The sequence below is a fragment of the Syngnathus leptorhynchus genome, chromosome 13, assembly GCF_054491065.1.
Source record: "Syngnathus leptorhynchus isolate UIUO chromosome 13, UIUO_Slep, whole genome shotgun sequence".
Taxonomy (NCBI): Eukaryota; Metazoa; Chordata; class Actinopteri; order Syngnathiformes; family Syngnathidae; genus Syngnathus; species Syngnathus leptorhynchus.
Genome location: NC_141207.1, coordinates 2010150 through 2022455, shown reverse-complemented (window position 1 = coordinate 2022455; position 12306 = coordinate 2010150). Strand labels below are relative to the sequence as shown.

Genomic DNA, 12306 nt, shown 5'->3' with positions numbered 1-12306 from the left:
CTGCATGACAAACATGCATTTGTTACTTTTAGCAGATAGCTACTATCTGGCAGCTACTTCAGTCCAAACTTTCATTTCGACTGAATCACATGAATACTCCGCAAGCTCATCTTGGTATCGAGCAGAGAAAGTATAGTTTCGTCCAGAAAAAGACAATAAAAGGTTTGGTAAGGAGAGTGGGAGTGAAAATGGGAGGGGGGGTGCCAAGGAGCTAAAAAGGCTGTGAAGTGGTCTCGCTGATGAAAAAAGGTGAAGCGGGAACACGGGCGACGGGCGGGCGAGTGACAGTCGGGTTAAGACGGCAGGCATGTTCAATCGCAGGTGGAAACATCAAACAGAGCCTCAACCTGCGATTCTCAGATTAAATGTGCTGACACGGCCTCGTTTGCGGCGGGACGGATTAACGCACATCAGCGCTAAAGCTCCAAACAATACCTTTCCAAATTAAACGGATTAAGGCGCCCGCGTCTGACAGAGGAGGATTTCTCTTACTTTTAAATTCTTTTTTTTTTCTCCTTTCAAATAAGACAAGAAGACGAAGAAGAAGAAGAAATGTTCTCGCCGGGGCATGTGAGCGCTTTGGCCATGCGGCTCTCACGGAGGGCGGGGCCGAGCAGATGGGGACCAGTCGGATACGGAAAACAAACACGGCCGCTTCCAAATGGCATATTTCCATTTCCCAACATGTACATCACCTCTCGTCTATGATAAACATGCAGCCGCCCACGTGCTCTTTGTCATTATTAAATGTTATTATTAGCACAGCGACTCCGGGCGGACCAATAACACGACTTTTTGGGGTCATGTTTTCCTTAAAATAAAAGTGAAAGCTTCCCCAACAATCAACAAAAACACCAATAACACCTATATGCGTCAAATATGTTGAAAGTGGTCATTTTACTGGTACTGTATCCGAACGTTTGCAGCTAGCCAGGCTATTTGTGTTAAATGCTACTCATAGCATACTAGCAACTCAAGGCTTTGCTTCCAATGTTTTGGGGTCAGATGCTATATCACGTTAGCTTTGATGTCTGTTGTCCCCCCAAAATACAGAAGTCCTAAGTTTTTAAATAATTCTATTTAAATTTCCCGACTTCACCGAGCTACTGATTTGAAAGATGCAGCTCCGATCTGGCTGACATCGTTGTTAGCAAACATATGTTGTTTGTAGTTGGAAACGGTTCAAGTTTGTGTCCCGCTGCTCACGGTACCGAAGATGTCTTCTCTGACCTTGTCCTAATAAATTGAAGCTGAATGCGTATTTGGACCTGGACGCTACAAATGAACTGGGGTTTCACCAGGATCAATAAAGTTGTCAGAATCGGAATCAATTAAACAATAGCGGCTAGCAAACGGGGAGGGAAAGGTCTGATGTTTTCCCCTCTTCTACTCGGTTGATTCCGTCGATGGCATCGGCGAAAGAAGAGGCGCCGCTGTTCAATTTGCCGGCCCGACGAGCGGCGTCTGCTTGCCGGCAAGCTAAGTGACACGAGCTGCCGGGCCGAGTAATGTGAGTGTGTACTCGCAGTCAAGCAGTAAATTACATTGTTTAGCTATCAAAGGCTCGCTGTAATTACATCTGTGCGACGGGCGAAGACGGGCCGCATCGCCAAGACGCCGGCATACATAATCACAGGCGGAATCCCATTAGGGACGAGAGAGAGCATTATTATGGAAATGACCTTTGGGCGACGGGATTTCAGCGGGATAAAAGAGAACATCATCCGGGCGGGGGGAAGGCGCGGCGTCTCTTTATTTTCCATCGCACAGATTTAAGAGGCTTTCTGGCTTTATTTCTTTCTTTCTTTTTTTTTTTTTTACGAATCTCGTCGCAGGAGGACGGATTTAAGAGTGTGATGCATGGCTAATCTGATGCTTGAACGCCAGCCAAACAGGGAATGTTCTCACCTTGACGTGAAGGAGGAGTGTCAAACAAATGCTTTTGCGTCAAATTAGCTGTCGGCGCAGAAGGGAAGGGGGTAGCGGTGGAGGGGGGACGGCAGTAGGGGGTCTTGATCCTGCAACCTTCCACCTCGGAAAACCGAGCCGGGCACCTGATACGCTCGGACAGCTCCGGCAGCCGGAACGCTTCGGCTGACCGAAGCCACCGGCTCCCACCGTATCGCCAGCCGGACCCCTCACGAGAAATTCACTTGGACATTTGTGCTGAACTAAATTTTGCAGTGGTCCGCAGGTGGTAAAAATATGTAAATTACATTTTTACTGTCTCTTTTATACTGTGATCCATGCAAAGGTATCGACCTTTGACCTGATATAAAAATCAAGTGTCAGTAATGGACAAAAAAAATGCTGGTCAAACCTAAAATTACGAATTTTGTGGTCTACATATTTATATTTGGGGAAAAAAACAAAAGCAGAGACGAAACCAAATCCTACCCTGACTTCTGATTGGTTGAACTTTTAAAGCGGACTACCAAACGTCTACGGTGTCCGGAAGTACGTACTTGCGCCTGCAATATCAGCAAACTCCTAAACCTAAAATTTGGTGTGTTTTGGGGGCTCATTAGATCTATATAGTATTTGAAATAACCTAAAAGATCATACATGGCTGAAACCAAGTTGGACCCGGACTACTTTCCAACAACACCAGCTCTGATTTAGGAAGTACCCCAAAGGCAAAGATCAAATCCTGAATCTCGAAGTCGCTTGGTGTGGCCTACGCAAACGCTTAAAACATTCCCACGTCAAATTTTGTCATTAATTGAACAAATTGACCTCATCAGCCAGGCATACTCACAGAAGCTCGGAACAACTTCGTTCCTTTTATCTCCACAAGGCAGACTGGAGAACAGAGCAAGAATTATAAATAATACAAGTAAAAATAGAGTCTTTAGTAGATAACTGCAGTTTGTTTTGTTGCTTGTCAAAAGCACAACATGATGCAGTAATCAAAGCGGGTGAGTAAAAAAAACTGCTTGCAGATTGATCTGCGCATACAGCTTAAGTGTATTAGGGCTGCTAATCCCTGTAAATATCTGCAGGCAAGGCAAAGGCAGCCTTTTAACATCCACTAAATCAAGCAAATACAAGCAAATAGATAAGTAAAAAAAAAAAAAAAAAATCAGCCGGTTAGATATAGACGTATGCCGCTAATGAGGCGCGCGCTCGGATATTTTTGATGCCTTCGCCACCCCGTCGCGTGAAGAGGGTGCATGCGGGCGACGTTTTTGCTGTAAATGGGGAGCGTCTGTTCTCGGCTAACACGGCGACAGATGGAAGAGGAAGAGGTGGAGGAAGACGAGAGCGTGAGAGCTTTTTACCTCCGAGGAGGTGGCAACAGTGAAGCCACTCATTAACACTGAATTTACCACTTCGTTAGCAAAGCGGCTCCCCGCGGCGGCAGGCAGGAGCGCTCGATCGCTCGGCCAATTGATCAGGTATACTAGACTGGTTTTGTCCAAGGGACAAACCAAGAAGCAACTCGTGGACCACTGAATATTATTTTATTTTGCACCGAAGGAGGCTAGACCTATACAGGCAATCTGTTTTGGAAATCTCAGCTATATTTGTTATCATTTGGATGAGTAAACGATTCGCTGGAAAATTAGCTGGAAAATAAATGAAGTCTAAATAATAAATCCATTTTATTAAAAAAAAAAAACAATTATTTTCCATTTCCAATTTCCTGGACCACCTGTAATACCACTACGGACTACTAGAGGGCCGCGGACCACAGGTTGACAATGGGTGAGGTACACCGATTCCTATGCGAGTTACATGGAACGAGATGTTGACCGTTTTTCATGTGACACAACATTGTGGAGTCACCAAATGTTAATAAAAAAAAAAAGGGACTATTGTTGGAAAAATCAAAGTAGATGTCATCTTAAACTAGACTAGGCTGAAAACACGAATGGACATACACAACATTGTTCTTTTATGTAGTTCTGTTATGTACCTAATCAGGTGTCCCTGGTTGACTCACATCGCTCCACGTGAGAGGAAATCAACTGTATGCGTGTGCAAGTGTGCACAAAATGGAGAAGTTCAAATGTATCTTTTTTTCCAGACAATCTTTTGTGTTATAAGGCCAAAGTGGAGCGGTTTATACAAACTGCAACTTTTCCATGGTTACTTACAAATGTTTTTTTTCAAAGTAGCTTGGTTACGAACAAGCGTTTTTTTCAAAGTAGCTTCCCCTCTTTTTAACTTGAGAGTGGGACGGCAGCGCCGCTGTGGGAGTGGCCACGGCCGACTAATTATCATCAGAGTAGCTAGCGCCTTTCATTCCCTTTAAATGCGCCACCAAAGTGTGGCCATGTCAAAAATGGTCACAGGAGTAGTGCAGTAACAAGGTAGCTGTACTTGGTTCCTTCCCTTCCCACCACTGCCAATTTGTCGCCATGCGACTAACAAGCAACCCTTTCCGAGGTGTTCTTTGTTGTCGTGGAAATTTGCTCCGTTTTAGCGCCGCCGTGGAGAATAGCGGGCCCGGGCGAGGCCGCGTCCCGGAGGATGGCCGGCGTAATTAAGCGTTCTCGCTCGGGGGCCGCGGCGGGCTAACGGTGAGGTTTGTTGTGAACACAGGTGGCGGGAGAAAAGAGGCGCTTGTTAAATCACAATTCGCCACCCCCAATAATCCCTGGCTCCTTTCCCGCGGCGGCGGTACGAGGAGAAGAGTGTGAATAAACACGCGCGCCTCTCGCCGCTGTGTGGACAAATAGCTTTTTGTTTTCCACCATTGCCAGCGAAATGGAACAACTGACAGAAAGTCAAAAGTAAACAATACGGCGCCGTAAACACTTTTTGTTAGCGATGACGACAAAATATTCCAGTCATGTAGCATTTGGGACACAAATTCCAAATTTCAGTACAACTCGGTAGGAACCGGTCGCACTGTTGGAGGCCGAGACTCCAAAATGGGCCAAACAAAAGCATTTTCATCTGTTTTTAGCGACAAACAAGCCGGTGTCAAGAGCCGCCGGGTGTGATGTTGGGGACAAAGATGTCTGACAGTCACGGGATGCGATTCAGCATCTACCACAACATGACAACAACCACGGCAGAAGCCTTTCAAAGGGCCCCGGTCCACTCTATGGATGCGCCCCGCTGTTCCCCGAGCAGCCTTCAGGAGAACCTGTTAATGGACCTGCTTCACACCCCGGCTCAGAGGTGCGCCGTGTCCTGAACAAAGGCAGCCGACGATGTCCCGCACGAGAAGGCCTCGGGGCCTCGAAGCGCCTCCCGCCACCCGGCGAGCTTCAATCTGACGCCTGCCGGAAGCTTGAGAGTCCAAATGGGGCCCGCATTAGCGAGATTTGACGACACAAACGAGATCTCGACGGGGAGGTGCTGGCGGCGTGGCAGAATATCCGATTTTCTGCCACGACTCTCAAAGCGGTGCGTTTCATCTTTGATGATTTTCATTTACATTTGATGAGCTATGAATCGGAATTGAATTACTTTAGCAATTCTCTGCCATCTTTTGAAAGCATAGCAGCTCATAATTCCATGAAGTCTGCAATTTAAGAAGTGAACCAAAACTGGACAAGGACGACACTAGTGCCCAGGCCCAGACTTTTCAAAAGATTCACTTGGGCTTGGTAAGACGAGCGAGCTGACCCCGAAGAACGACGCGGGGGCTTCACCTCCGGGCAATGAAATATTTCCGTAGATATGCGATATCGTGACTCGCTCGTTAGAGTCCCGCAGCGTGGGCGGCGCACCTTTGATGGCAACGTCTTCTCTCCACCGCTATCAATATTCACCGTGACGAGACAGAAAAAAAACTTTCATTCATCCAGTGAGCAAAAATTATGGCACTGGCGTGCGTATAAAAAGCACGGAACAGATAAAAACTGTTTCAGCAGATCGGAACAAAAAATAATTCTTTTAACTCAACGAGACAACTTCCCTTTGTGAAGCTGATGGTCGATGTGAGTATAACGCCAACTACTGCCGAGGAGGACTTACTCAATGCCAGATTTTCTTAGTATCGGTGGTTTGTATCGGCATCCCCCACAGGATTAAATGATCTAAATATCTAAAACTCAAACATCACAGCATTAATTTGACGTATGTCCTGAAGCGGTTTTGTCAAAATGACATTTTTCAACCAGTTATTATTGACCTCAGATGACTTCCTTCAGGGCTTCATCACTTGAGTAACTTGCAACCATAAACTCCAGCGGGTGTACGGTTGATGACATCATAGGAGGAAACTATTTATGTTTCTTTGAGTACACCTTGACAAGTGCGTTTGTGCCAGCGCAACCCGCTGAAGTCGAAAGACTTATTAGCAAGCGCGCTCTTTCCTGTGATAGGCCTCGCCAATGTGCAAATGTGTGTGCGCGCTTGTGAAAACACAACACCCTGAAGACGGTGGCATTGCCTTCAATTTCCGCGGTTCTGCTTGGGGAGCGTGGAAGGCACACCGGGACTCACAGTTGTGCTTCATAATATAATTACCGCGCACTCGGCTCCACACGCCGGTACGAGGTATGCCGCTCGGCATAATCGGAAGAATGTTCTGAAATGAACATCAGGAAGTCGATTTTTTTTTTTTTTTTTCTCCTGTCCAAAGTTTTCTTCTGGAGAGTTTAAAGGCCACAAGGAGTAGGTCCACAAAAAGTCTCAAAAAGTCCATGACATAGAGAAAGTCTTTCCTTTATTTATAGCACACCAGGTTTTTGAGATGTTTTCATTTTTTAAGCTTGACCTAAAAGCTTTTGATTTTATGGTGCGTTGTAATTGCTATCGGATGTTTCATTTAATTCATAAAAAAAAGAAATGATTATTATATTTATAAAAATCTGGGAAAGACACTCATCTACAAAAGTTTGGCTTGCATTTCTGATTAAAAATGTCAAAAATTGTTGACCTGTGTAATTAATTGCACTATTGCCTATGGGAATGCAGAGAGTTAAAAAAAAAAAATCCATAAAATGCACTTGGACATGATTCGTTTGTGTACCTAATGAAGTGGCACATTTCACTGCCGACCTATTGCCATTTTTTTCTGCAATTAAAAGACAATTTGTTGCCAAGCTGGCTGGTACCAGCGAGTCAGAGTGTGTGTGCACGAGTGACGGTCACACATCATATTGGCAAGGGGGGAGTTTTGGGGGGGGTTGGGGGTCCCTCAGCCCGCAGTTGATCCCGGCCAGTATTTAAAGCAGCGATCAAAGGCGTACAAAGCAATTGTCATCACGCGTCCTTTCCCGGGGGAATTGTCGAGTACATTAACGCTGCGTCTTTGGGAAATAATTGTGCCACTCTGTGACTTCATTACGCTCTCCAAAGATCTCCTCTCCGGAGGTTGAAAGGCACATCGCTGGCAGACAGCCTCCCAGGGGGGCCCAATGAATAAAATAAAGGGGAGATTATAATGAGATTGAGTTAGCCATGACCACGGTCGGGCTTTTCATTATTCCGCTGGCTGGAGCGCGCGGGGGGGGGGGGGGGGGGGGTGTAGATGGATAGAAAGGGACGACATGAAAAAATGTTTTGCGGCCAGAACCATACTCGCCATCTGCTGTGGGGGTCCCGCTCCCCAAACTAATAGACATCAAATACAAGTAGCACTGCCATTCATTTGTCTCCTGATGTTGATGATGATGATGTCATCGTTGTCGTCATCTTAACGAAATGTCCTTTGTGTTTTGAAAAAAAATGAATTTCCAAAACTTCAATGAGATAACAATTAAGAATATTGAATACAACTTTGTGACCTTTTTTGTTATCAATTGTTAGAGGGAAAGGAAATATTTAAACATTGCAAGAAAAGTTTTTGCACTTTTTTGGGTTTAAGTTTGCAGTTGTGGTGGACTTGTTTGTCCAAATGTTGCTGGAGGCTTAACATGGGCTAGGAATGGAACATTTCGGAGAACGTTTACATGAAAACAACCAAACAAAACAAAAACAATGACAAATTGAGGAATTTCTTTCCTTACTGGTGGCAGAAAAAAAATAACACTGCAGCCACTTCATTAGGTACACTCGTATTGATATTTCTGCTCTTGGAAACAGATTTGTTGGAGTGTATTTGTGTGTTTAAAAAAGAATAAGTGAGTTTGCATGTTCTCCCCGCGTCCGCGTGGGTTTTCTCCGGGCACTCCGGTTTCCTCCCACATTCCAAAAACATGCTTGGTAGGCCGACTGAAGGTAGGCATGAGTGCGAGTGCGAATGGTTGCTCGTCTCTGTGTGCCCTGCGATTGGCTGGCAACCGGTTCAAGGTGTCCCCCCCCCTTACTGCCCGATGACGGCTGGGATAGGCTCCAGCACGCCCGCGACCCCCGTGGGGACAAAGCGGTTCTGAAAATGGATGGATGGATAAATGTCGTCCATGCTGCAGGACCGGGCAGCGGCGTAGCAACTGGATGGATGTTGCACTGGTGGCATTGAGTGTCACTGATGCAGGAATGATGAGCATTGATCAGCACACGTCCTTTCGGGCCTGTTGCTTACATGCTGTGACACCAGACAGTGTGCGAGTGTGTGTGTGTGCGTTTGTGTATGACAATTGTGTGACGTATGTCTGTGTGTATGTGTGACATGACGATTTCTATGTGTGTCAGAAACAAGCTGTGATTAAAGTGTGGGACAGAGACAGAGAGAAATGTGTGTGTGTGACGAGACTGTTTTTGTGTGTGTGTGTGTGTGTGTGTGTGATGGTGGCAATCAATATGTTTCCATTATGTTGTTGGCCAGTGTCAGCATGGTGCGGATGGCGGCGTTACACGGGTGAGACAGGGGCCGTGACACCGGGGAAGACGCGGTGTCAGGCGGCGAGAACAAGACGCTACAAGCCTTTGCACTTCCACGAGGCGTCACATGACCCACAAAGGGGGCAGATGGTATCAGTGAGAGTTGGGGGGTCCGCTCCCTGGCCACCACCGATGCTTTTACCCCGACATCAATTATTCACCTCGGCGGTGATTGCAGCCAGACAAGCAAAGACGCATTTCAGTGCACACACACCTCAACTGGCAATCAGGGCTTGAGCCTGCAACTGATTTTGGCGCCCTGGCATTAAAACCTCTGAACGGGATGCCCCCCCCCCCCCAAAAAAAAAAATTAAGCAACAAAGGGGCCCTTCAAACTTAACATGACCTCTCAAAATGAGCGTTTGGGGATTGAGCATTGAGTAATGAAGTCGTCAAGAAATCGATACATTTGGACAAGAATACGGGAAAGTCAACCTTTTGGCCTCCTGCAACAACTATTGTTCTTCTCCTGTCACTACTCTTTATTTTTATTGATGCGAGCGTGTTGTGTGTGTTTAATGATCAGCTGTCTCATGACTCACCCTGTGATGTCATCTGTTCTCCTCTTATTGGACAGCTTCCAGCAGCAGGCAAGCGCATTTGTTTTAATACGCACAGTTTGTCACACACTGCTTATTTTTATTTGGACGCCAAAGCCCCCGGGATCATATCTGAAACATAGCAAGGCAAAAAAAAAAAAACATGGCATTTTTTTATTTTTAAAGAAAGAGGATATATATATGATAGAGTAAAAAAAAAAATTATGCCATTATGATTAATTGGCTACCAATAGAAAAAAAAATTAAACAGTAAAATTTGAGTAAAGAATAATTTCAAAAAAAGAACTGCCTGGCTGCCTGCGATCAGTATAACACAGACAGGGACACAAGACTTAAAACTGTCTTAAACTACTCTTTACGGAAGACAAAGAATGTATGCATGTGAGTATTGTCATATTTTCAGTCTAGATGTGTCGCTCCACTCTTTGTATTCAAATATCGCTTATATAACACAGAGACCGATGTGATTCATCGGCTCTTGTATGGACGTTATCGTTATGCGTTAGCATGAAGCTAACAGACAAATTATGCAACGTGTAATTGGGTTGTTTTATATTTAGTTTGCCAGAAATCCTAAGTGGGAGTGAAATTAAATATCTTGAAGATTTTTTATTTCGTCTGGATTTTTTTTTTTTTTTTACACTAACTGCTGCATGTTGTCAACATTACCAAACGACTCGAATCTCGAAAGATTTGTAAGTCGGGTCACTCGTCTCTGAAGGCCACACTATGGACAGATTCTTTTGTTGTCGATTTAATTACACGATTAAATTGATGTCAGATGTTTTTATTTCCCCCATCCTGCAGGCGGCGGTGGCGGCGGCGTTTGTAACGACTTGGGGGAATTCAGGTTAATGCGTTGACAAGGTTTGAGCACAGCGGGTCATGTCGCACGACACGCATGGTCGCTCGCGTTCACTTGAGCAGCTGACAGGTTCTAATCACATGCTGGCGGCCTCCAGGCGCCACACACTGATTTTCTTTTTTAAATCATCATCAGCCTGAAATGAGAACACCATGATGACACTCAAAGTCGCTCTAATTGTTTGGGCTAATTGGGATGACACAGCTCGCTTACATGAGCCGCTGTCATTCACAAACAACAGACACCACAGTTCTATTGAGGCACTTTATTAGGGACACCTCTCATGACACTTGCGCACAAGGAAAGAATTACACCCTGTCAGAGTCAGAAACGTGTTTTCAGCATTGAGAAAACAAAAATAGATCAAACAACAATAAAATAGATTTAAGTGACTTACAAATGAAATGAATCATTGTTTTCATAATACAAGTACAGTTTGCTGTAGAAAACAAGACAGTGTTTTCATCTTGAAAACCAGTGAGATTAAGGGCATAAAAAGGGAGGGGGAAGCAAGAGGACGTCCAATCTCCTCAGGCTACGCGATGTGCTTGTTTGCCCCCTAATGAGATACTGTAGAAGGACGTGGAGGAGCGTGGGGGGGTTCCGAAGGGGGAGGGTCCATGTGGTGGTCAGGTGGTCAGGAAGCAGCTGGCCTGCATCCCGCGGGCGCGAGCTGACCTCCTTTTTTTTTTTTTTTTTTGTCTACGTCATTCGAAGGGAACACAATGGACGGCCATTGCTGATCAAATGACCACCTTTTCGGAATGTATTCAAAAGTCGTTGAGTCGTTATTTTCAAATTGTCCGCTCATCCTCTTGCGGTGACTTGAGTTTATAATGAAGGGTCATTGGCTGACTTAGCGGCGCCGCTGATCAGTTGCCGTATTGAGTCATAAAAGTAAAAGAGAGATGTTGAATGATGACAAGACTAAAGTTGGAAAGTTATTTTCAGGACAAAAGTGTCGCTCACAAAATGCCGCCGACACCATTTTATTGCCATAAAATCACAAATGAATCAAAGTCGTAGGTTAAAGTTGTACAGTTGCAATATTGCAGCTGTAAAATTACCAGATGGAGATTTATAAATTACAAAAACATAATTCAAGCACGATTAAATTAAAATCGTAATTTCAAAAAACTAAAATCATGTTTTGCTTTCGCAAAACAGAGTCCTGATACGGCAAAATGATTCATAAACCAATATTCAAATTTTCAAATGAAACAGGCAATGGGGATGCAGGCGCCTGCCTGTAAGGGAACAAAGCATAATTTGTTTTGCTGGGAAGCGTCTTCTGTCTGTTTTTGTTTAGCGGTGGGAAAGAAGAGAAAGAAAAAAAAGAAAGGGGTATGCGAAGGTTAGCAGGGAACACGGCCCCTTGAAAAAGATAGCAGACGTGACGGCGGCGTGACACGACAAGGCGACGTTTACCCAATAAATGCAAATGACGACAAAGAGACGAGCCAGCCCACGGGTGGGCGCCACCCGTCACCGCCCGCGTTTCTTTATTTAGACGCCAAAAGCCTGAAATGTGTCTTAATGTGATAAACGTCAACGTGACGCATTTGGAGCACAAAACAAATGTTTGCGCTTTCCCTGAAAACAGAAAAAAAAAAAAAAAAACGCGCTGTGAGCGCAAACGCTTTGGTTTTGTTGTCATGTTAGCGGATCGAGGCGACGGAAAAGCAAACGCAAAACAAAAATACAAGCCCGTGTGCTCAAAAATATGTTTGTAGATAGAGACACAGAGATGGGAAGGGATAGAAAGAGCAATGGAGAGACAGAGAGGCAGATCAAAAGCTAAAGAGAGGGCGAGAGAGCCAGAGCGAGAAACATCTAGCACAGGTGTCAAAGTCGTGTCTTCGCATAGCGGCCCTATGCTGCACCTTGGAGATGTTTCCCTCATCCGACATGCCCGATTCAAACAATCGGCTCATCAGCAAGTTGCCTGATAATGATCTTGATCATTCGAATCAGGTCTGTCGGAGGAGGGAAATGTCGAAAACACACAGTTCTCGAGGACCCGGGTTTGACACCTGCGCCGCGGCGACAACACCATTGAAGATGGAAGCATGGCCCCCGTCAAGGAGAACGCTCGGTTGGGGTTTTAAATGCGTTTCAAGCAACGGTGAAGATTTGAAATGAAGGTTTGATCAG

At 45.2% G+C, this 12306-nt stretch overlaps 1 protein-coding gene across 2 annotated transcripts in view; it reads right to left on the bottom strand.

Annotated features, from left to right (window-relative positions):
* Positions 1–12306, bottom strand: part of tgfbr3 (transforming growth factor, beta receptor III) — a 153686-nt gene that overhangs the window by 37205 nt on the left and 104175 nt on the right. The window contains exon 3 of one of the 2 annotated variants that reach the window (XM_085928128.1): positions 9270–9398. The exons of the other annotated variant lie outside the window; for it this stretch is intronic. The gene's annotated coding sequence lies outside the window, so the exon portion shown is untranslated. The remainder of the gene's footprint in view (positions 1–9269; positions 9399–12306) is intronic. 2 annotated transcript variants of the gene reach the window in all.